Consider the following 23,948-nt stretch of genomic DNA (forward strand, 5'->3'; position numbering starts at 1 on the left):
TCTCATTTTCTTCGCCGTGAAGTTTTGATCCACAACAATTTTTTATGTAATTTTATGACCAATAAATGGGCCTTAATTTTGGAAAAAGTTGACTTATATTCAATAATTTATCAATTTATTATACATTCCGCGAATACATTTCTAGTGAGATTTACATTTCTAGTGAGATTTGCGCGCGTTAAAATAATTAGCATTTTTATAATAATTTAGACTTAAAAGAAGAAATAAAACCGCCATATCTTTTGTCCGAAACAACCAAACATTTGCTTGCGAGCTGATTCGTACTGGGAATTTTTTTCTTAACGTATGTGCCAAAAATATTTGATGTGGCGCGAAAAGGAAAAAATAAATTTTTTGAAAATGGAATATGAAATAATTGGCAATATTTCCCATATACATTTTCATACGGGCAAAGTATGCCTCATCGAAATAATGGTTTTAGACCCCAAATATGTTTGGACGAAATCAGTTTCAGACAATTTGGAGTCGATTTAGCAATGTCCGTCCGTCTGTCTGTCTGGCTGGAGCGCACGATAACTCTCGAACGGATCAACCGATGCGGTCTAAAATTTGGCTTTCGTAATATTTTGTCCAAACTTAGTTTAAGTTCGTAGATGGGTTATATCGGTCCACTCCTTTCGGCACCTCCCCCACAAAAGTTCGAAAATGCTCGGCAAATTTTACGCGCACTTTTCTTTGCACATTGTGAAATTTCTACCTTAAACGACTTAAACGAGGTTCCAATATGGACTTAATCGGTCCAATCCTTTGGGTACCTCCCAAACAATATTTCGGAATCGTTCAGTTTAGGATCTGCTCTGGAATCGCTTTGGTTTTTGTTGCAACAACTTGTATTCACTGCCCCCCATACAACGGTACTAGTTTTATCAGGGGCAACTCCATACTTCCTGAGAAAATAGCCCGAAAGTTGTAAAAATCCCCTATGGCACCAAGTGTAGTAATTGGAGCGCACGATAACTCTCGAACGGATCTGCAGATTGGATCCAAAATTTGGCCATATAATATTTTGTCCGAACTTAGGTTAAGATCAAATATGAACCATATCGGTCCACATCTTTAGGTACATTTCCCACAAAAGTTCAACACTTTTCAGTAAAATTGTGCCCACTATAACTCTCGAAGGTAGTAACCGATTTGGTTCATAATTTGCACATCGTTATATTTCTACGAAACATTGATCAGGTTCAAAGGTTCAAAAGAGGTATCGTCGAAAACGGACAATAATGAGATACTTACAATGTACTGTAGGTGGTACCTGAAATTGTTGTTCGATATAGACCTTACTAGAACTTGATGCATGTTTGGAAGGCATTTTACGATGTCTAACGTTTCAGCCAGATTTAAGCATCTCGATATGCATAAGGACACCTGGCTGTCTCCAGATCAAAGAACAAGATCATGTTGTGATAGATGGAAGACATTCATCGATCGTGTTGAATGTACGATCGTTCCGAGGAATAAACATAGACTAGGGCCACCACTTTGTTTCAGTAAAGTAATGTGCAGGTACGTATTAAACGTAGAAAATAAAGTACTAGAGGACACAACACAGTAAGCTGCAATCACAACAGATAGTCATAGCATATTCCACTCGAAAGTGGCAAAGTATTGCCCGCTCCACGCAAACAGCCGCAAAATCCAGAATACCAGGGATGGTGAATATCGACGTCGTAGGAACCACGAGCTGCATAGGCTATACGAGGGCGGTTCGGAAACTTCTTAGCCTATCAATGATAGAGAATAGTTAGTTTTTCAAATATATTTTTATTTTTCAATATAATCTCCTGAAACTTCAATACACTTAGTCCAACGCTTTTCTAGCAATTCTATCCCTTGATTAAAATAGTTTTCCTCAAGGTCTTCAAAATAATGGTTTACAACTGTAATTGCATCTTCATTTGAGGTAAAACGCTTGCCAGCAAGGAATTTTTTTAGATTTGGGAACAAGTAAAAGTCACTGGGAGCTAAATCAGGAGACCACCCACCTGGTCAAGCAACTCGTACTTTAATTCGTTGATTTTAGCCATTGGTAAAACACTCTTGTGCGCTGGGGCGTTGTCTTGATGAAAAATTATTTTTTTGTCTTGTAAGCCAGGACGTTATTCTCGAATTTGTACTTTTAATTGATCCAAAAGGTTGCAATAGTACTCTGAATTTATTGTTTTACCCTTTTGCAGATAGTCAATCAATAAATTGCCTTTGAAGTCCCAAAAAACCGTTGCCATAACCTTACCAGCCGATTGAATTGTTTTTGCCTTCTTTGGGGCACTTCCTCCAGCTTTGTATTGTTCTTTTGTCTCTGGAGTATAGTGGTGGATCCATGTCTCATCAACAGTGATGAAACGACATTTTATTTCGCTTAAAACGATCAAAACAAGCTTGAGAAATGTTCCTTCTTATGCGTTTTTGATCGACTGTTAACAAATGCGGCACCCATCTTGCAGAAAGCTTTTTCATCTGTAGTTCTTCATGCAAAATTAAATGGACTCGATCATTTGGGATGCCCATGATATTAGCAATTTCACGCACTTTTTTTCGTCGATCATTTAATATCATATCATGCACTTTGGCTACAATTTCTGTTGTTGTTGCTGTTTTTGGACGTCCACTACGTGGTTCATCTTCAATGCTTGTACGACCACGTTTAAATTCAGCAACCCAATTTTTTACTGTTGCATATGAAGGAGCACTTTCACCTAACACATTCACCATATCATTACGAATTTCTTGTCCCGATAAACCTTTTTTATGTAAAATTTTAATGACAGCACGCATTTCTAATTTTTCCACTGTAAAAAAATTGCGGATGCGTCTTTTTTGAACACCTGTTTCTATGTGAAGGAGTTGCCAGATCGAAACAAAATTTAACATGTGTTCATAACAGAGATGGAAGTTTCCAAAACACTTAACTTTTTTCTGTTTATACCGCGCGTTTTGTGCTAGGCTAAGAAGTTTCCGAACTGCCCTCGTACAACGAACGGCATCAGTATAGTTAAACGAATTATATGGCTAGGCCATGTAATGAGTGAGCGATGATGAACCCACTAAAAAGGGGTATAAATACAGACCGCATGGTGGTATACGCAGAACTGGAAAGCCAAGACTTCGATGGAGGAAATAAGCGGAAGACGAAAGCGAAAAAACGCGGTATTCCAAATTGTTGAACTAACGCAACAAATAGGGAGGAATGGAAATATTTTCTCTTTAAGTTCGGCTTATACGACAAATGTTCTGTAGAGGGCCAACTAAGTAAGTAACAATGATCTATAGTCGGACAGGACAAACTGTGTGATATCCTACACCCCTGAGCAAAAGGCCTTTGGGATTCAGCACTTCTTTTGCGAAGTTATTCACCACCCTGGCTTTTAATACCTTAATTTACAAAACCCTCTAAATGCATATTTTTAATGACATGTATCTTGGTTGTGTTGTCGCTTTTTGATCTGTCAGTGTCAAATTGCGCAGGCTGAGGGTATATCACTATCGGCAAAGCCTACTGTTAGTTTTTTACTTGTTAATTTTTCTTTTTCTCCTGCTAAAAGACATTTATCCTCTCTCCTTTTCCTCGGATACCACTTTCGTGCGCTACGGATTGTTGAGTGACTCTATATACCACATTCTTCTCCTTGGTGCAGGTCTCTGATATCCAAGTATGGATTTTTTCAGCTATTTGCGTGGAGTGGGCAATAACTTGCCACTGTGCTATGTGTTGTCGGAACGATGGGTTCTTTCATTACGCAATTGGGCTAGTTTAGTGGAATATATTTGGTCTGATGCACCGGCGTAAAACGGGAGAATTAGAAACCATACCTACATATTTTCCCACAACATCCCCAAAGGGACAAGAAGGTCTTCTCTGATATCAATGAGTGCACGCCGATTCATAATATGAGACCTAGTCTGAACGGAGCCTCTTACGACACCAAATATGCCATCAATAAAATTTTCTGGTCAGGAATTGAACCACAGACCTTCAATGCAATGCGTACGTGTTTATTTCGGCGCCACGGTGGCTCCCAATCGTCAACAGCTATAATACAGTGTGTCACGTTCAATTGTTTTTACGCCTTTCGCAATCCATTTTATTTCCTGTGTAGCAGTAATATCGGCCTTATACTTTGCATATGTCTGTATGATTATTTTTTTAGGTCTTCGACGGTCAGAAAGTTGTAAACGTCAAAAACGTCATATGGGCAAATCCCAGAAACAGTCTACCAGCCAAAATTTTTTTTATTTTATCCAAATTTATTTTTTTTCTCACAGAAGATTAGACTGGATATCTAATTTTAGAAATATGTTAAAAACTTTTTTTTTCTATCATTATTAACACAAAAATTATTACAAAATTCTACCCTACCTCAGGTTTTTTAATTTTATTCAAAAATTGTACATTTTTTACATGTTCATATTATTACTTTAGTGTTAACATAAGTGGTAAACTCGAAAGCCATATTGTTATTCACTCAATTCTCTTAGATTTTGACAGAAAATATAATCTTTTACTATTTTGGAAAAAGTGAAATCAGGTATGAAAAGACAGATCCAAGTGGTGTAGCGTTCGTCACGAAAAATAATGTTTTTTTTATACTGTGGGCATAAATTTATTTTTTTTTTTTAAATCCATCTATAAATTTAAATTAAATAAATATCCTGCTTTTAAGGAAATAGAAAAAAAAAATCTACAATAATAACAAAAAAAATTACAGTGCATTAATTTCTGTAGCGATCGTCACGATTTGAGTTCTCCCAAAAAAACTTTGCACTTTTAATTCTGTTTTCACTTTCTCTTTTATTCTATTCTTGTTTTATTCTCTTTTCGTCACGACTTCAGTTCTCCAAAAAAAAAACTTTGCACTTTTAATTCTGTTCTCACTTTCTCTTTTATTCTAGTTCTGTTTTATTCTGTTTTCTTTTCCATTTGTAAAACTATCACAGTGCTTTTGTCAGTTTAAATTATCGACATATTTGCATAACATTGTTTGCATACCGTATAATATTGACAAAATGAAGACGTGTGCAGAGCGTGCTCGAAATTATCGAAAAAAAATACAATCAAGTGAAACATTATCACAAATAGAACGTTTGAAAAATGCTACAAGAATGAAAAAGTTTAGACAAAAACGCAAAGAAATACTTAAAAATAATAATTCTTTATCAAAAAAAGTGAAAGCTGACAACAGAAACCGTATGCAAAGATATAGAAATAAACTAAAGCTACAAAAGCAAACAACATCGTTGGATCAAGCATATAAGTCCAAATGTACCTTATACAAGGCCGTTAAAAAAGTGGAATTAGCTTTACCAAAAAACATTAACAAAAAAAAAGGAAATTCTTCGAATGCTTACAAAAAAATACTTGACAGAGGAAGAAGAAGCAAAAATACCTGTTGAGGAAAATGTTAAAAAGATTTATGAGTTTTACACTAATGATGACATTTCTACGGAAACTGCCGGAAGAAAGTCCACACTTATATCAAAATCAGATAACCTTCCAATATCTAAAAGGTTCATGGTTATGACCGTTATGGAGGCATATGAATTGTTCAAAACAAAGTTTCCAGAAACAAATATTTCACGCACTAAATTTCATAACAACCGACCAAAACACGTGGAATTATCTAGCAAGCTTCCACATAACATGTGTGTTTGCCAGTACCACGCAAATTTTTCATTTTTATTGGAAGCTATGCTGCGCATTTTTCCTGCGTTCCCATCTAACTTTGGCAATTTTTTAAAAACAGTTTGTTGTTGCGAAACAAATGAAGTTTGTATGACGAATAATTGCAACAAGTGCATTAAAGACATTACAGATGCTTTTGTCCCCTTAATTTACATTAATCGGCTCGAAGAGCTTACTGAATGGAAGCATTGGAGAATTGTTGATAAACGCATGGTCCTTTGTCATACGAAAGGATCAATAACTGATTTGATAAATGAATTGGAATTTCAGTTACCTTCCTTCAAACTACATACGTATGTTAAAAACACTCAACAAAAATACTTCCAAGACCGAAAATTTGCTATTAAACAAAATGAAGTCATTCTGCAAGTCGATTTTGCGGAAAACTATAGGCTCCTCACCCAAAATGAAATTCAATCAGCTCATTTTAGCTACTCCCAAGTAACCATATTTACTTGCGTTGCCTGGTTGTACAATTGTACAAGATCATTTGCTATTACGAGCGATGAACTATCACACAGTAAATATGATGTTTACTGTTTTCTTCAGTTAATTGTAAAGAAACTTAAAAAACGAAATGAGATTTCAAAGTTATATTTATTTTCTGATGGATGTGCAAGTCAATTTAAAAATAAGTTCATTCTAAGTAGTATACCCTTTTTCAAAAAAGAATTTGATTTGTCTCACTTTGAGTGGAATTTTTTTGCAACTGCTCACGGAAAGGGTGCTGTAGACGGAATCGGAGCTGTCGTAAAGAGAAAAATTTGGCAAATGGTGAAAGCTCAGAATATTGTTCTTAATAATGCCCATGATTTTTTTAAATTGGCAAAAATGAATATAAATGGTATTTTGATTTTATATGTAAGCAGTAGTTATATACAAAAATCAGCTGGAATTCTTTCGGAGAGATGGGCTAACGTTAAGAGCATTCCCGGAATTAAAAGCAAACATTATTTTTCGTCATATAACGAAAATGCGCTCGAAATCGCACTAACGGCAGATTCATTAAAACATAAAACTTATTTATAAACATATGTATAAGCATTGATAAACTTATTTATGAACATAAAATATGAATTAAATAACGTTATTTACAAGAAATATAAATTGTTTCGTTAAAATAATTACACTGTTTTTTATTTACTATATACTGGAAAAAATGTAGCGTGCATCACGTAGCGTGCGTCACATTAGGTTCGCTGATTTTGCAAAAAAAATACAAAATTTTTTGCCCAAAAATAACTTGTTTTAGAATACTCTTATACTCATCTTTCTTTTAAAATTTTCATTTTGTGTGCTTTATTATGCAAAATTTGCTAAAAATTGTGAAAACATACCACAACGCAGGAAGCTACTTCCACTTTTTGTAGCGTGCGTCACAATAACTTAAAGTCAATTTTTTCGCAAATTATACTTGTTAAACAAAATTTTTTTTATAGCATTCGAAAGTGCTCTCAAATTCTATTAAATACCATGTATAGGTTCAATGCATCTATCTGGAAAGTTCAAAAAATTTTAATATTTATGCCCGAAAACGCGTACAAATGTAGCGTTCGTCACGCAGGATTTACCCATATACCCGTAAAAAACGTATAAAATGTAGTAAACGTCATAAACCTCAAAAAATGTAGGTTACCATCATATTTTGTTCACTTAATATTAATTCTGCAAGCCTGTCTTTCTTAATGAAGAGCCCCCGTACCTTTTCTTTGAAAATAAAAACATATTTTTGGTCTGTTTACGAATGTTTCAAAGAATTTGCGGGTAAAGTAATAAACATATATATGTATAATCACCATATGACATTAAAAATTGTATATATGTAAGAGTGAAATTTTTGCTTGTTTTTAATGAAATAGTATCTCTCCCCCAATGGGGGATACTCCACTCAAGCAATGAAATAAAAAATATATTTTTATTTTTATGAAAAATCATTGATTTTTAGGTTATAATATTCGATTGCTTATTCTGTCAAGACATATGTAACATACGTCAGATATGTATGTCAGATAAGTCATAATAGCCGGCAGACCATCTACGATGCCAGTGCATAAACTGTCTCTTTTCTATAAAGATTCCGAACATTTCAGGTGCAGATTCCGAAAATCTGTTAAGCTTAATCCCGTTGTTGTTTGAATATTTTATTAAAATAACTGATGTATCAGTGGAGAAAATTTGGCATTGTTCGACAGAGAAAAGGGTTCTATATCAAATTATATGGACACATCTTAAACATTGCTAGTCTTGATTTTGTATGATTATCCAAAATATGTATACGAGGTGGAGGGTTTAAAAAGTGGCAACGGAATTGACTATTATATAAATGAATTTTTAACGGCTTTGAAGAATATTTTCATCGTGGATTTCTTGGGCATATTTACTGAGACAAGAGCTACATTTTAATTATAATGTTTCAAGTTAAATATTGTTCTTTATAGTCTTTTATAGTGCAATGTCACATATGTTTGATTGTTTGCGTGTTTGCACAGATTCATTTGTGTGCGGTGCATACTTCTGTGGTTTTCATATTTAATTTTAGTAATTGCTATATTGGCTTATATTCACAATTTTTTCTTCTTTTCATTTCTTTGTGTCCCAAACGCATTTCCGTCCGGCAATCGCATTTCCAGTCATTGCCATTGGAATACAATTAAAACAATTTTTGTTGTGTTGTTATTGTTATACTTGACATACTTAATTATGCATATGAGTATTTTAAATATTATTTTAAATGTTTGAATGTATGGCCGAAAGCACACAGAATATAAAAATTGGACAATGGAATTGTCAAAAATGTATCCTCTGTTCTTGCGATATCATATTTGTACCTCTAGGACAATATTTAATGGAATGGAAATTTCTATGGAATACAATTTTAAAATACATATTTATAAAGAACATAGACTTCTTATACACCTCCATCGTGCAGTATTTTGCCACAATTTATAAGAATATTCCGATATTCGATATTTCGATTCGATATTTCACAATTGTTGAAAATATTTTTTAACCGTTTAGCAAAGGATTTTTTAAAATGCGTCATTCTCTTCATACCAAAGAAATGACGTCTTTTATTGTGCAAAATTAGTGTTTGAACCACTCAGGAAATTAATTTCCATTATTATTTAACGAGACTGAACTGTTGAAGAGCAATATACACACCAAATTTAATAATCAGAGAGTGTGAAAATTTTTTGGGCATAGTGAGGTTTTACTGTTTATAATTATTTACAAGTTTGCATTTAATTTGTTTAATTATTGTTCAGTATACTTCAGTGGCTTTACATTAATTATTGTTCACAAATATATTCACAATTAATATTATGTTAATTTTTTAAGCATTTTAATTGAGCGACACATTTTTATTTGTTACAATGCATAAATTAAGAAGTGGGAGAAAATAACCACAACCACGCAATTACATAAATATATTCAAATATTTTTATTGTACTTTAATAACTATATTGAATGTATTTTGTGCACAGAATGAAGATGTAGAAATCACTTTGTGAGCCGAAATGTTTTTGCAGATTCTTAATCTACAATGTTCATAGATTAGAAATAGTAAAAAAACAAGTAAAAAAGTATCAGTCGGCATGGACGACAGAGATATACCCTCAGCCTGTGTACATTGAAACAATTGTTTCCCAAAAAACGTATGTATATAGGGGGTTTTAAAAATTTTCGGAGTGTAAACCGACAAAAATGTTGATTAGGATTAAAGAGCAAAAGTTTTGCGGAGGAGATACTTAAAGGAATGGATCGACATTGACCATTATGGGAGTGGATCTCCAGCCACTAATATAGGGGGTCTTTACACCCTTCGGGCTGTTTGCTCATGAAGTGTGGACTTGCCCCTGAAAAAAAATTTTACCATCGTAATTGAGGCAGTGAATACAAGATGCTTCAACAAAAATCAAAGTGATTCGATAGCATGTCTTAAAGTGAACTTATTCGAAATTTTGTGTGGGAGGTACCGGATGGAGTGGACAAATACAGTCCATATTTGAGCCTGTTCTATATCTGGTAGATATATTAGGATGTGTAAAGTATATACCAATTCGGCCACTCCCTTCAAGAGTTACCGTACGAACAATTTTTCCGAACATTTTTGAACTTTTGTGGTGGAGGTACCTGAAGGAGTGGACCGATATGGCTTATCTTCGAACTTAAATTATGTTTGGACAAAATATTACTAAGGCCAAATTTTGGACCCAATCGGCAGATCCGTTCGAGAGCTATGTTGCGCTCCAACCATCTCACACGGTGTCATAGGGGTTTTGTGCAACTTTCAGGCTATTTTCTCAGGAAGTATGGACTTGCGCCTCATGAAACTTGTACCGTTGTATGGGGGGCAGAGAATAGAAGTTGCTAAAACAAAAATCAAAGCGATTCGAGAGCAGGTCCTAAACTGAACTTATCCGAAATTTTGTGTGAGAGGTACCTGAAGGAGTGGACCGATTGATTCCATATTGGAACCTCATCTAAGTCTGGTAGAAATTTCACGATGTTCGAAGTATGAATAAAATCGGTTACATCCTACAAGAGTTATCGGGCGCACAAATTTTCCGAACATTTTCAAAATTTTGTGGGGGAGTTATCGGAAGGAGTGGACCGATATGGCTTATGTTCAAACTTAAACTATGTTTGGAACCTCATCTAAGTCTAATAGCCATTTCACCATTTGCAAAATATGGACCAAATCGCTTACTTCCTTCTTGAGTTAACGCACGTACAAATTTTCCGATCATTTTCGAATTTTTGTGGGGGAGGTACCGGAAGGAGTGGACCGAACTTAAACTAAGTTTGGGCAAAATATTAGGAAAGCCAAAATTTTAACGGAATCGGTTCATCTGTTCAAGAGTTATCGTGCGCTCCAGCCAGCCAGACAGACAGACGGACGGACGGACGGACATTGCTTAATCGACTCCAAATTGTCTGAAACACATTTCGTCCAAACATACTTGGAGTTTAAAACCATTATTTCGATGAGGCACATTTTGCCCGTATGAAAGTGTATATACCCTCGTTAGCATAAATGCTGAGGATATAATGAACGTTGCTCCCTTTATCAGTGAAGCGAGAACGAAGATGATGTACCAGTTTTTTCATTGCAGTGAAAACGACCCGTGGAAAACGCGACAAAATTTGCGGTATTTTCAAAAACAAGTTTGGGTGAATTTCTCGTATCCCGCGTTTTAGTAGATGGAGTTTCACGAGTAATGATTTATTAGATCCGCAACGTAAAAATCTAAAGTCATGTACTAGTATATCGAATGACAATTGTAAAAATTAGGCCCAAAAAATATGATTTGTAGAAAATCGTTCGCACAAAATGTTCGTATTTGGATACAGATTTCTGTGAAACTGTGTAGGCTACATTCACGACACATATATAAGATAATTCAGAAGCGCGAGTTCTACAATGCTATATATTATTTTTTGAGAAACCTGTTTGCGGAACGAAATTAGAGGGAATTTTCAAAAAGCACTATTTTCTGCAAATTTATTTGATCGGGCCCTAATTTCATAACTTCCACGATTATTCCAAATATAGCATTTAACAAGTAAAAAAGTGTCAGTGGGCTTTGCCGACAGATATGTACCCTCAGCCAATGCGAAATGAAACTTTCACATACAGACACATCGAATGTATTTAAGGTCTCTTCAGAATTTTGTGGCACTTTTTGGACATTTGAACTTGCCGACAAAAATGTGGATTATGAATTAACTGCACCGCCACATGTGGTGATATAGGTGTTTTTTTACATCTCTCGGGTTGTTTCTCCAAGAAATATGGAATTCTGAAAAAAAATTTACCGTCGTAATGGAGGTAGCGAATGCAAATCGCTTCAACAAATGTCAAAGTGATTCGAGAGCAGCTCTTAAAGTGAACTTAACCGAAATTTTGAGTGAGAGGTACCAGAAGGAGTAGGCAAATATAGTCCATATTCGAACCTGATCTGTATCTGGATTACATCGGTCACTCCCTTCAAGAGTCATCATGCGCACAGGTTGTCCGAACATTTTTGACCTTTTGTGGAGAGGTACCTGAAGGAGTGGACCGATATGGCTTATCTTCGTATTTATGCTATGTTTGGACAAAATATTACGAAGGCCAAATTTTGGACCGACTCGGCAGATCCGTTCGAAAGTTATCTTGCGCTCCAACCACTACACTCGGTTTCATAGGGGCTTTTTGCATCTTTCAGGCTATTTTCTCAGGAAGTATGGATTTGCCCCTGATGAAACTTGTACCGTCGTATGGGGGCAGTAAATACAAGTTGTTGCAACAAAATTTAAAGCGATTCGAGAGTAGGTCCGAATCTGAACTTATCCGAAATTTTGTGTGAGAGGTACCCGAAGGAGTGGACCGATTGATTCCATATTGGAAGCTCATCTAAGTCTGGTAGAAATTTCACGATGTTCGAAGTATGAATAAAATCAAGAGTTATCGGGCGCACAAATTTTCCGAACATTTTCAAACTTTTGTGGGGGAGGTATCGGAAGGAGTGGACCGATATGGCTTATGTTCAAACTTAAACTATGTTTGGGCAAAATATAACGAAGACCAAATTTTGGACCAAATCGGTTGATCCGTTCGAGAGTTGTCTTGCGTTCCAACCACAACACATGGTATCATAGGGTTTTTTTGAATTTTTCAGGCTATTTACTGAGAAAGTATGGATTTGCCCCTAATGAGACATGTTCCATCGTAAGCGGGGCAGTAAATACAAGATGCTACAACAACAAACAAAGAGATTCGAGAACAGGTCCTAAACTGAACTTTTACGAAAATTTGTGTGAGAGGTACCCGAAGGAGTGGACCGATTGAGTCCACACTTGAACCTCATCTAAGTCTTGTAGACGGTGTGCAAAGTATGGACCTAATAGATTACTATCATCAAGAGTTATAGTGCGCACAAATTTTCCGAACATTTCCGATTTGTTGTGTGGGAGGTACCGGAAGGAGTAGACCGATATAACCCATCTTCGAATTTAAACTAAGTTTGTACAAAATATTACTATACCCAAATTTTGGACCAAATCGGCTCATCCGTTCGAGAGTTATCCTGCGCACCAACCAGCCAGACAGACAAACGGACGGACATTGCTAAATCGACTCCAAATTGTCTGAAACACATTTCGTTTAAACATACTTGGAGTCTAAAACCATTATTTCGATGAGGCACATTTTGCCCGTATGAAAGTGTATATACCCTCGTTAGCATAAATGCTGAGGGTATAAGCCCCACCCATCAGAAATGCATCAATATTTGTTTTCTATTTTCATGATGCGACAACTGCAATTTTCATGAAAATCAGTTCAATAGTTTGTATATATAACATATTTTAAAATTTGCGTGGTTGGGTCGTTGGTTCCAAATAAGTACGTAAGGTCAGAGACACATCCACCAATTTTCAATCCGATGCATTAGTAATTTTGACAAATATAGGTTTTTAAAAAATAAAATATGGAAGGTTCCACGTCCCCTCCGAAATTCAACATTATTTTCAGCGGGGGCCATCACTGTACATTCCCTAAAAAAATGGGGAAAATCGGTTCAGTAGTTTTGCAGATGTAACATATTTAAAAAGCTGGACTATGCCGAACAATAAAAAACGCATTCTCTAAAACGGTCCAGCCATTCTCAACTGATGCAAATACCAACGAACGACATTTGATTTTTATTTATAAAGATTTTCTCCATATGATATGTGATGAACCATCATGCTGCTTTGCACCACAATTTTCTGTGGAAATTTAGTATAAAAGGTATGATAGTTATATACAGCTAGCAACATGTACTTCCTCAACTCGTTTCTGAATTCTGCTTGTGTCCAATTCAATTCTTTTAGTTAAGCTGTCTCTTCTTTTTCTTTATTTGCAAATCCGTTATCCGGATATAAGCGATCATACAATAGAATTATAAATGCGTTAATATAAAGTTCATATTTATATTATAATGATTATGCAGGCATAAACAGCTCTCTATTTCTTGCAGCCGAAATCACATTTCCTTCATCTTGGCAGCCTGTCCAGTCTTGGATATTATTCATCCAGTTCAGTTCTCTTCTACCTCTTTCTCTTTTTCCTTCTACTTTAGCTTTTATAATGGTTTGCAGAAACTTATATTTCCCATTTCTCATGAGATGTCCTTACTTACTTTACTTAGTTGGCCCATTACAGAACATTTGTTCCATAGACCGAACTAAGAAAAGATCTCCATTCCTCTCTGTTTTTCGCTTAATTTTGGAATACCGCGCCTTTCCATTTCTTCATCCACTTGTTTGCTCCATCGAAGCTTAGGCCTGCCGATTCTGCGTGCACCGCCATGTGGCATGTATTCATACGCCTTTTTAGCGGGTTCATCATCGCTCATTCTCATGATATGGCCTAGCCAACGCAATCGTTGCATCTCGATACGTTTAACAATATTCATGTCTTTGTATAGCTGATAGAGCTCGTGGTTCATACGACGTCGATATTCACCGTCAACGCAAATCGGCCCGTAGATCTTTCGAAGAATTTTCCTCTCAAACACACCAAGCACTGCCTTATCTGCTTGCGCAAGTACCCATGCTTCGGAGCCATACATTAGCACGGGTAGTATCAGCGTTTTGTATAGTGTTATTTTTGTTTGACGAGATGTGGCTTTGTTTTTAAATTGCTTACTTAGACCATAGTAGCATCTGTTGGCCAATACAAGTCTTCTTCTCATTTCACAACTGATGTTGTTTGTTGTGTTTATGGCAGTGCCGAGGTAGACGAAGTCTTTAACTACCTCAAAATTGTAGGTACCAACTTCTACAGTTGGTCCGAGCTCTACGGACGCTTTGCGCGTCGACACCATCAATTTGGTCTTTTCGCCGTTTACCGCCAGACCCACTTTCGCAGATTCTGCTTCGACCTTCCTAAAGGTATCAGTTACTTCCTTTACTGATCGTCCCATGATGTCTATGTCATCAGCATAGGCAAGTAACATGTGGCTATTGGTGTAAATTGTGCCATTTCTTTTGACATTTGCATCTCGTATTACCTTTTCCAGCAAAATATTGAACGAAAGGCTGTCTCCTTGTCTGAAACCTCTTTTGGTACAAAATTCTTCGGAGAGGTTCTTTCCAATATTAACTGAGGACCTAGTATCAGTTAAAGTCATCTTACAAAGCCGGATGAGCTTTGCGGGGATACCAAATTCAGACATTGCGTGGAATACCTTTGATCGGAGGGGACTGTCGAATGCTGCTTTATAATCGACAAAAAGGTGAAATATGTCGATCTGCATCTCTTGGGTCTTCTCTAGGATTTGCCGCAGGGTAAATATCTGGTCAATGGTGGATTTGCCAGGTCTAAAGCCACATTGGTATGGTCCAATTATTTCGTTGACCATTGGCTTTAGTCGTTCGCACAATATCCCTGACACTATCTTATAGGCAATAGGGAGAAGACTTATGCCCCTATAGTTTGAGCATACAGTCTTATGTCCTTTCTTGTGGACGGGACATAGGATGCTCAGGTTCCAATCGTCGGGTACGCGTTCTTCCTGCCAGATGGTGCTAACTAGCTGATGCATACACCTTATCAGCGCGTCGCCTCCGGTTTTAAACAGCTCGGCTGGTAAGCCATCGGCTCCTGCTGCTTTATTATTCTTCAGCCGGTTGATTGCTGTTTTTACCTCATCTTGGCCGGGCGGTTTACATTCTATACCATCTTCTGGGATTGGATCTGTGGTATCATCGTCTTCGCTACTATTGAATACCAGCAGATTGGAGAAATGTTCCTTCCATATCCTGAACACGCTATCTGTATCTGTTACCAGATTACCTTGCTGGTCTCTACAGGAGGATGTGCCTGTACCAAAGCCATCTGTTTGATGTTTCACTCTTTGGTAGAATTTTCGGACTTCATTCTGTCTCCTGTACATCTCGATTTTTTCACACTCCCGCTTTTCCATTTCTCTCTTTTTCTTGCGGAAAATCCGTTTCTCTTCTTTCCTTTTCTCCCGATATCTCTCTCGTGCGCTACGCGTTGCTACTGATTGTAAAGTAGCTCTATATGCCGCATTTTTCTCTTCGGTAGCAGCACGACACTCCTGGTCATACCACGGATTCTTTGGTGGAGGTCTCTGGTATCCAAGTATGGATTTTGCGGCTGTTTGCATGGAGTGGGCAATATGTTGCCATTGTGTTGTTATGCTATCGGGACAAGGAGTGCTCGCGTTAAGCAATTGGGCTAGTTTAGTGGAATATGCTGTGGCTATCTGTTGTGTTTGCAGCCTATCGATGTCCAACTTCCGCGTTGAGTCTGTTCGTGCTTTATTTGCAACGTTTAGACGGGTACGTACCTTTGCTGCAACAAGGTAGTGGTCAATGTTTGCGCCTCGGAACGATCGTACATCCAACACGCTGGATGAATGTCTTCCATCTATTACAACATGATCAATTTGATTACTTGTTCTTTGATCTGGAGACAGCCAGGTGCCCTTATGAATATCGAGATGATTAAATCTGGTACTGCTAACTACCATGTTTTTTGCAGCTGCAAAGTCTATCAGCCTCATACCATTGTCAGATGTTTCACTGTGGAGACTGAATTTCCCGACTGTTGGGCCAAAGATATTCTCCTTTCCAATGTTGGCATTAAAATCGCCTAGAATGATTTTAATGTCATGGGACTGGCAACGGTCATATGTTTCTTCTAAGCGCTCGTAAAATATATCTTTGGTCTGTTCGTCCTTTTCTTCAGTGGGAGCATGAGCACAAATAAAGCTGATGTTGAAGAATTTAGCTTTTATTCGAATTGCAGCAAGTCTTTCATTCACTGGGGTGAAGCTGGATACCAGATGTTTTAGTCTCCGACTAACTACGAATCCGCAACCAAATTCATGCTTTACGTCATGGCAGCTATAATACAGTGCATCACTTTAGGTGTTGTTGTGACGCCTTTCCCAATCCATCGCAATTCCTTTATGACAGTAATATCGGCCTTGTACTTTTCAAGTATGTCTGCCAATGCGAAGACTGCACCTTCTCTATAAAGAGTGCGAACATTCCAGGTGCAGATTCGCAGATCATGGTCCTTAAAACGTTTGAGGGGTTCGTCAACTTTAGAGGGTTTGTTTATCTTTTCTTTCGTTTTTTCAACGCTTTGCAATGTTAAAGCCGGTCAAGACCGTTGCTTGGTATCATTCATCCCCTACGTCACCCATGATGAGATGAGATGTCCATGATGAGATGTCCTAGATTTGCAATTTTTCGAGATTTGGCATGTTGCAGCAGTTGTCTTTCTAATCCCATTCTTCTTAGAACGTCCTGTTTTGATACATGGTCGGTCCAGGGTATCTTTAAAATTCTTCGGCAGACCCATATTTCGAAGGATTCAAGCTTATTCTCATTGGTAATTTTGATGGTCCACGTCACGTCCACGTTAAGTTGTCAACGAGATATATTTCCTCAGTTTTTTAGGCGCTTCACTTTGGAGCTATGAAGAAGCAACAGCATAAAATATTTATGAAGCAACTGAAATTAACCCAGATTTGTTCAGTTTGTTATGTTTGTTATGTCTCAGCTCTAAAATATTATAACTTTAAAATCCAATTCAATCCAAAATCCATAAACGTTCATCACACCCCTAGATACATATGTATGTACATATGAGTATATCGCCTGTTCATAAATATCCTTAAATGGCTTTTGCATTTTGCACAAAATGCAACTTCCTTTGACGATAAACTGAAAAATGGTAACAAGTTTAGGAAAAACAACTTTTCATTTGATTCCATTACAAATATTCTCCACATTGCATTGCATGTGGGCCGATATATCTTCTCTATGTTGTCATTTGTTTGCTATTTTCATCACAGCACCAACACTAATTGCCGTAAAAGCTTTTTTCCTGTCCGACATTAATTTCAAAGTTTATGACTTTATTATGCATAGCAACCAAATAGAATGGCATCTAACTCAACTACACCTACCAGCCTTTGGGGCAGTTGTATCTTTTTACGGTCAAATCGTTATGGTGAAATATTCGATAGTTCTGTTTTTGTTGTTTTCCCTTTCCTATTTTGTTTGGCTATACTAGGCCAGAAAAACACAAATAGCCAACTACTTAAACTAACCTAAAATGGTAAAAAAAGAGAATATTCCTTTTATACAAAGAACACGTACCAAGAACCAAATGAACTGAATGAAACGAATAAAGACGATGGGGGCAGAGAAAGAAAATCCAAATCAAGACGAAACACTCATTCACACATGAACCTTTTCAACAGTAATAATAAATGTCCGAAATGCATTTCCGGTCTTGAGTTATTTCTCTTGATATTATACACTGACGTTCACTCACTCACTCGCTCACCCCCACACAAGTCATGTGCATTCATTTGCCAACATTTGTTGAAATATTTTAAAACGTAAGGAGGTTGATGTGATAAGAAACTAGCAAACTTCTGTTGGACAAAAAAGCTTTCGGTTGGCATTGCTGTCATTGAGTTAGCAATCCTACACCGAACTGGTCTTGGATCGTTACGAAAAAACATCTTTCTGTGTTCAAGAAGGAACTGGCCTTTTCTTTATAGTATGTTGGCCCAGACCCAGAGCAATAACGATCACATAAAATTTTATTGATCAACTAAAATATGCCCAAATTTCCATAGCGGTTCAAGTTTATTTGGCACCTTCTGTCTTCTATCTTTTGTTTAGTTTTTATAAATGTAACAAGAAACTGCCAACGTATGCCAAATTTTAAACGTAGTATTAACAACTTAAGCTCCCAGCCTTCAAAAGGTCTTATTTCCCTAGTATTAAAGGCATAGTTTGACCATTTTTAGCGTTTTAAACTTGGTTCATTATCCATCGCGGAAAAAAACTTAATGCACGCAGGGTTTAAAGGAAATTGAGTGACACTTTTTTTGTAAAAATTTTACACGCAAAAATAAGTTTTTTTGATCAAATTTACGCATCAAATTTTTGCCTTGGAGGATCCTGTAGGAAGCAAACTCATGAAATACACATCAAACGACGTAAAATCACGAGTTCTGTAATTCTATCATCAGTTTTGAATAGTATTTTTCGTGCGTCCTGATTATTAAAAAGAATCAAAAAACTCCGAAATTCAGGCTTCAAAAGTCGGCATCAATTTTAGGAGGACGCAGTGGATAATTTGAAAAAATCGCACACTAGTACAATGTTACCCATGGGGTATTCTTTGATTCTTTCTTTAGGCATATGTCCATGATATGTAAGGTTAAGTCAGAAATCGGAAAGGAACATAAACGAAACTTATTGGCTTCAAGCCATTTTTACCCATTTTTCCATTCCATTTTTACATTGATGCCAACACAACTTCCACGTAAATTATTTTTAATGGTCGCTATTATGAGACCGCTCCTAAAGCACCTTATTTTAAAGAAATTCAGTCATATTATATAGAATATGTCAACTGTTAGCGAATTTTGAAATGGTTAAGCTCGGATTTATCGATTGTAAAATGTTTGGTTTTTACCATATATACTTTCATATGGGCAAAATGTGCCTTATCGAAATAATGGTTTCAGACAATTTGGACTTGATTTAGAAATGTCCGATTTGGTCAAAACTTTGGCCCTACTAATATTTTGTACAAATTAGTTTAAGTTCGAAGATGAGCCATATCGGTAAACTCTTTCAGGTACCTCACCCACCAAAGTTAAAAAATGTTCGCAAAAACTTTTTGCCCACGATAACTCTTGAATGGAGTAACCCCTTTAAATTTCTATCAGACATACATTGGGCTCCGATATGGAATCTATCAGTCCACTGCTTCAGCTACCTCCCGCACAAAATTTCGGAAAATGTCAGTTTAAGACCTGCTCTCGAACCGCTTTGATTTTTGAAGTAACAAATTGTATTCGCTGCAACTATTACGACGGTACACGTTTTTTCAGGAGCAAGTTCATACTTCCTGAGAAAATGGTCCGAAAGGGGTAGTGGCTGCAGTGCACTATAACACCCGAACGGATCGACCGATGTGGTCCAAAATTTGGCATTCGATATATTTTGTTCAAACTAAGTTTAAGATCGAATATGGGCAATATCCGTCCACACCTTCCGGTACCTTCCCTGTAAAAGTTCAAGGCATTTCGCTAAAACTTTGGGCACGATAAATCTCGAAGCCAGTAAACGTTTTGGTTAATTTTTTGAACATCGTAAAACTTCTACCATACATAGATGAGGTTACAATATAGACTTGGCCCACTCCTTCTGGTACCTCCCCAACAAAATTGTTTTATGTGCAGTTTAGGATCTTTTCGAAGATCCTTTGAGAAGCTATATCGATGCTGCTCCATGTGGTCCTGTAACAGCTATATTATGTTTTAGTGGGCAAGTCCATGCTTCCTTACGTACGTAGTGGTCCAAAATCTGTAAGTTATATGGTGATCAATGGAAATGACTGACGGAGCGCTATATATCGAAAAAATTTCACCCTAAATAAGATCCACTTTCCTTTTGGATAGTCATTCACAGCTTCAGATACACACAGAAAAAAATTGCGTCTCTAACATATGTCAAAAACATATTTTGCAGCAAACATATATTTGTTTGCAAGCAAATAAGACACATTTTCTCCAAAGTTTAAATCATCAGCGGAAAATCGGCACCTGGAATCAAATGATTATATAATGTAATAAATAGGTACATCCATATTTCAAATATACATATGTATGTATATATGTATGTATATGAAAATGCATTGATGTAATTACCAATATTAAATGCAATTTTTTCCTTGTCCAATTAAATATTTTCATTCACCTTTTTGATTCAGTTATAAAATGCATTGGACATTTAATTTACTAAAAAGCACAATTTTTTTATGAAAAGATAAAACACCGATTTTTTCACTCACTTTACCGTCTTTACTCAACGATGTTCTCTAAAACACTGATGAAAACAGACCAACATTATTAATACCATTTTTTCTTTTTCTCTTCGCTTGCTACGTTTGTTAACAACAAAGTACGAAGCACACGTGTTTTACGCACACACATCACACAACGTCAGCGTCTCCTATTGCAACATGCACACAGCTCTTTATTATAATCCAGCATTCCGCAGCTGCGAGAGCCCTGTTGTTACTTCTTTGACAAAAATCCTCCCCACCCAAACATATAAAATTAAGATATGTTACAAAATGTTGCAAACATATATTTGTTTGGACACAAACAAATTATGTTTGGATCCAAACATATATCAGTCCCAAACAAATATTTGTTTGGATCCAAACATATTTCTAACAAATATTTTCTGCGTGTATTTCTTCAAAATCTTCAGCGCGGGACAATTGACTACTGAACGTCCATGTGTAAGAAATGGATGAATAGATTTTGCGCAGCCTGCTCCAGGATTCCAGAAAGAGAAGCTAAAATGTCAAGAGAGTTCCAGCGTGCATTGTAGATGCTTGCAATCTACAAAAGTTTTCACACTCCTCTCAGTGAAGTGACGGAATACACAAGTTAGATGGGAAATAAGGAACTTTAAGTTGTCCCTGCAGCTTTATTTTTTTTTTTTAATTTAATTTAATTTAATTTAATTTTATTTGACAAACACAGTTACCTAGCCCATAGGGCCATGAGCGGTTCCAAAAACAGCTATACAATAACTACTCTCAGATACTTATATCTAACAATATTTCTTAGCATATCATGAATAGCATTAAACATAAATAAAAGCAAAAGCATGTAAATTAAGAAATGAAAATATATAACAAAATAATCATTAATAGAATCAGCTATGCAACAATATATCATTACAAACTAAGACAACATTTATGAACGCTGTATTTGATTACGATTAAAATGAGCACATAATTTATTCTTGTAACATTTTAAGGAGGAATTAAATGTCTTGAGACATGGTGGCAGATTGTTATAAACACGCGAAATTCTAACATAAAATGATTTTTCCAAAAAAGGAGTCAACCGCGGAACAATTATCTGTTTGTTCCTCTCAAAACGAGAAAACGTGAACAGACTCAACACACATAAAGGGGTCTTCAACATAAAAACCTTATAGAAGAATAACATAGACCGCAAACTCAAAAAATTTTCAAACGTGCAGCCAAGAAACTCTTTCACATAAGGAGAAATATGATCACGACGTTTAACACAGAAAACATATCTTATAACACTATGAAACAATAGTTGCAGCTTACGCAAAACAAAACCATAACTACCCCCGAAAATCTCAGCACAATACAAAAAGTGAGGCATAATCAATGCATGGACCAATTGAATTCTAATGTCTCTAGACAGAACTAAGTCCAAACAGTACAACTTTCTTAAAACAAAGTTTACCTTGGACACAACAGAATTCACATGCACATCAAACACTAAACCACTATCAAGAAACAAACCAAGACATTTCATCGAGCTTACAACATTTATAGTAGTACTATAGATGGAAACACTAATTGAATCCTCTTGCAAGTTTCCAAAAAACATCACTTTAGTCTTCCGAGTATTCACTGAGAGCCCGTTACAAGACAACCAAGTAACCAACATATTGACATTGAAATCAATTGACGACTGCAGAACATCCAAAAACATATATTCTCCTTTAAACAAAATTTGGACATCATCAGCAAAAGCAAATGACATACAACTCCTACTATTAACACAACTCAACAAATCATTAACATACATTACAAATAACAGAGGTCCAAGAACAGACCCCTGAGGAACACCACTACTCACGGGAAGCATACCAGAAACACTATTCTTACATGAAACATACTGTCGTCTATTGAACAAGTACGAATAAATTAAATTACAGGCTGAGGATGAAAAATTAAACAGACGATGCAACTTCCTAACTAAATTGGCATGATTTAATTTGTCAAAGGCCTTTTCCAAATCCAGTGACAACAATACGCAACAACCACCAGCACTAACAGTATTCCTAATATTGTCAGTCAACCCAACGAGAAGCGATGTTGTGCTGCGATTATTCCTGAATCCATACTGACTCTCATGCAACAGCGCATGTTCATTAATGTAGCCAAGCATTTGATCCTTCATAACATATTCGACCATTTTTGAAAGGATCGGCATTATTGATATAGGTCTATATTCACCATTGTCACCACTTTTGTGAATAGGCACTATTTTGGCTATTTTCCACACCTCGGGAAACACAGACGCTGTTAACATGGTATTAACAATATGTAACAGAAATTGACCAACAAGAGGAAACACAAGCTTAAGAAACTTAAGCTGGAAACCATCGGAACCTACTGCTTTAGACTTTATTTTATTAAACGCAATTACCAATTCATCATAATCAACACAACGAAACGAAAAACCATCATAAGCGCCAACAGGAACACAAGAAACATCAAAAGCATCCACCGTCTGATTGGAAACAAAATCAGCATTCAACCTCTCTACATCAACATTCACTTCGCTCTCAGAATCACGCAAACCGTTCTTACTCAATATCGACCACATCTCTTTTGTGGTTTTATTCATAAACATCTCCTTATGTGCAACCCCCTTCAACCTCCTTATCACTTTCTTGGCACGATTTCTGCAACGACAAAATATTTTCCAATTATTTATATTCTTATCACGAAGATATTCACTATATGCAGCATCCCTAAGAGAAAGATGATATCGAATATCGGGAGATTTAAACCAGTCCACGTTATTAATTCTACAATACTTTCTTTTAACAGGAACAACACCATGCAGATGCTGAAGGCCACAGTTCAAAACAGTAACCTGAGAATCAACATCTGCCAGAGAATACACATCATCGAAGTTGCTCGAAAAAAAGGCATTAGAAAGCTCTGAAGGGTCAACAGAACTATAGTCTGCATACTCATAAAATTTCCGAGAACGACAACTAGGTACATTAACAGATATAAAAATAAACGAGTGATCCGAAATTCCTGGACACGAAAACTGGTTAGAACACGCTAACAAACCCAAACATGACACAAGAAAACAATCCAACAAAGAAGTAGAGGAGTGCGCAACATCAACATGCGTTGGCATTGAATTGTGCACAACAGATAAATTCAAACGGCTACAAACTTCTCTCACCAATAAACTCCGGGGCAGGTAAAACAAGTTGTTATTAAAGTCTCCCATAATAACAACATTGGAGTACCTGACCACCAAGTCAGATATATTTTCCTCCATGGCCATAACATCGCCATGTGGTAAATAAACTACACCAATTAGAAATACATTATTGTTCACAA

Source organism: Musca autumnalis, unplaced genomic scaffold (assembly GCF_047663935.1).
Source record: "Musca autumnalis isolate F117 unplaced genomic scaffold, ASM4766393v1 scaffold_2, whole genome shotgun sequence".
Lineage (NCBI taxonomy): Eukaryota > Metazoa > Arthropoda > Insecta > Diptera > Muscidae > Musca > Musca autumnalis.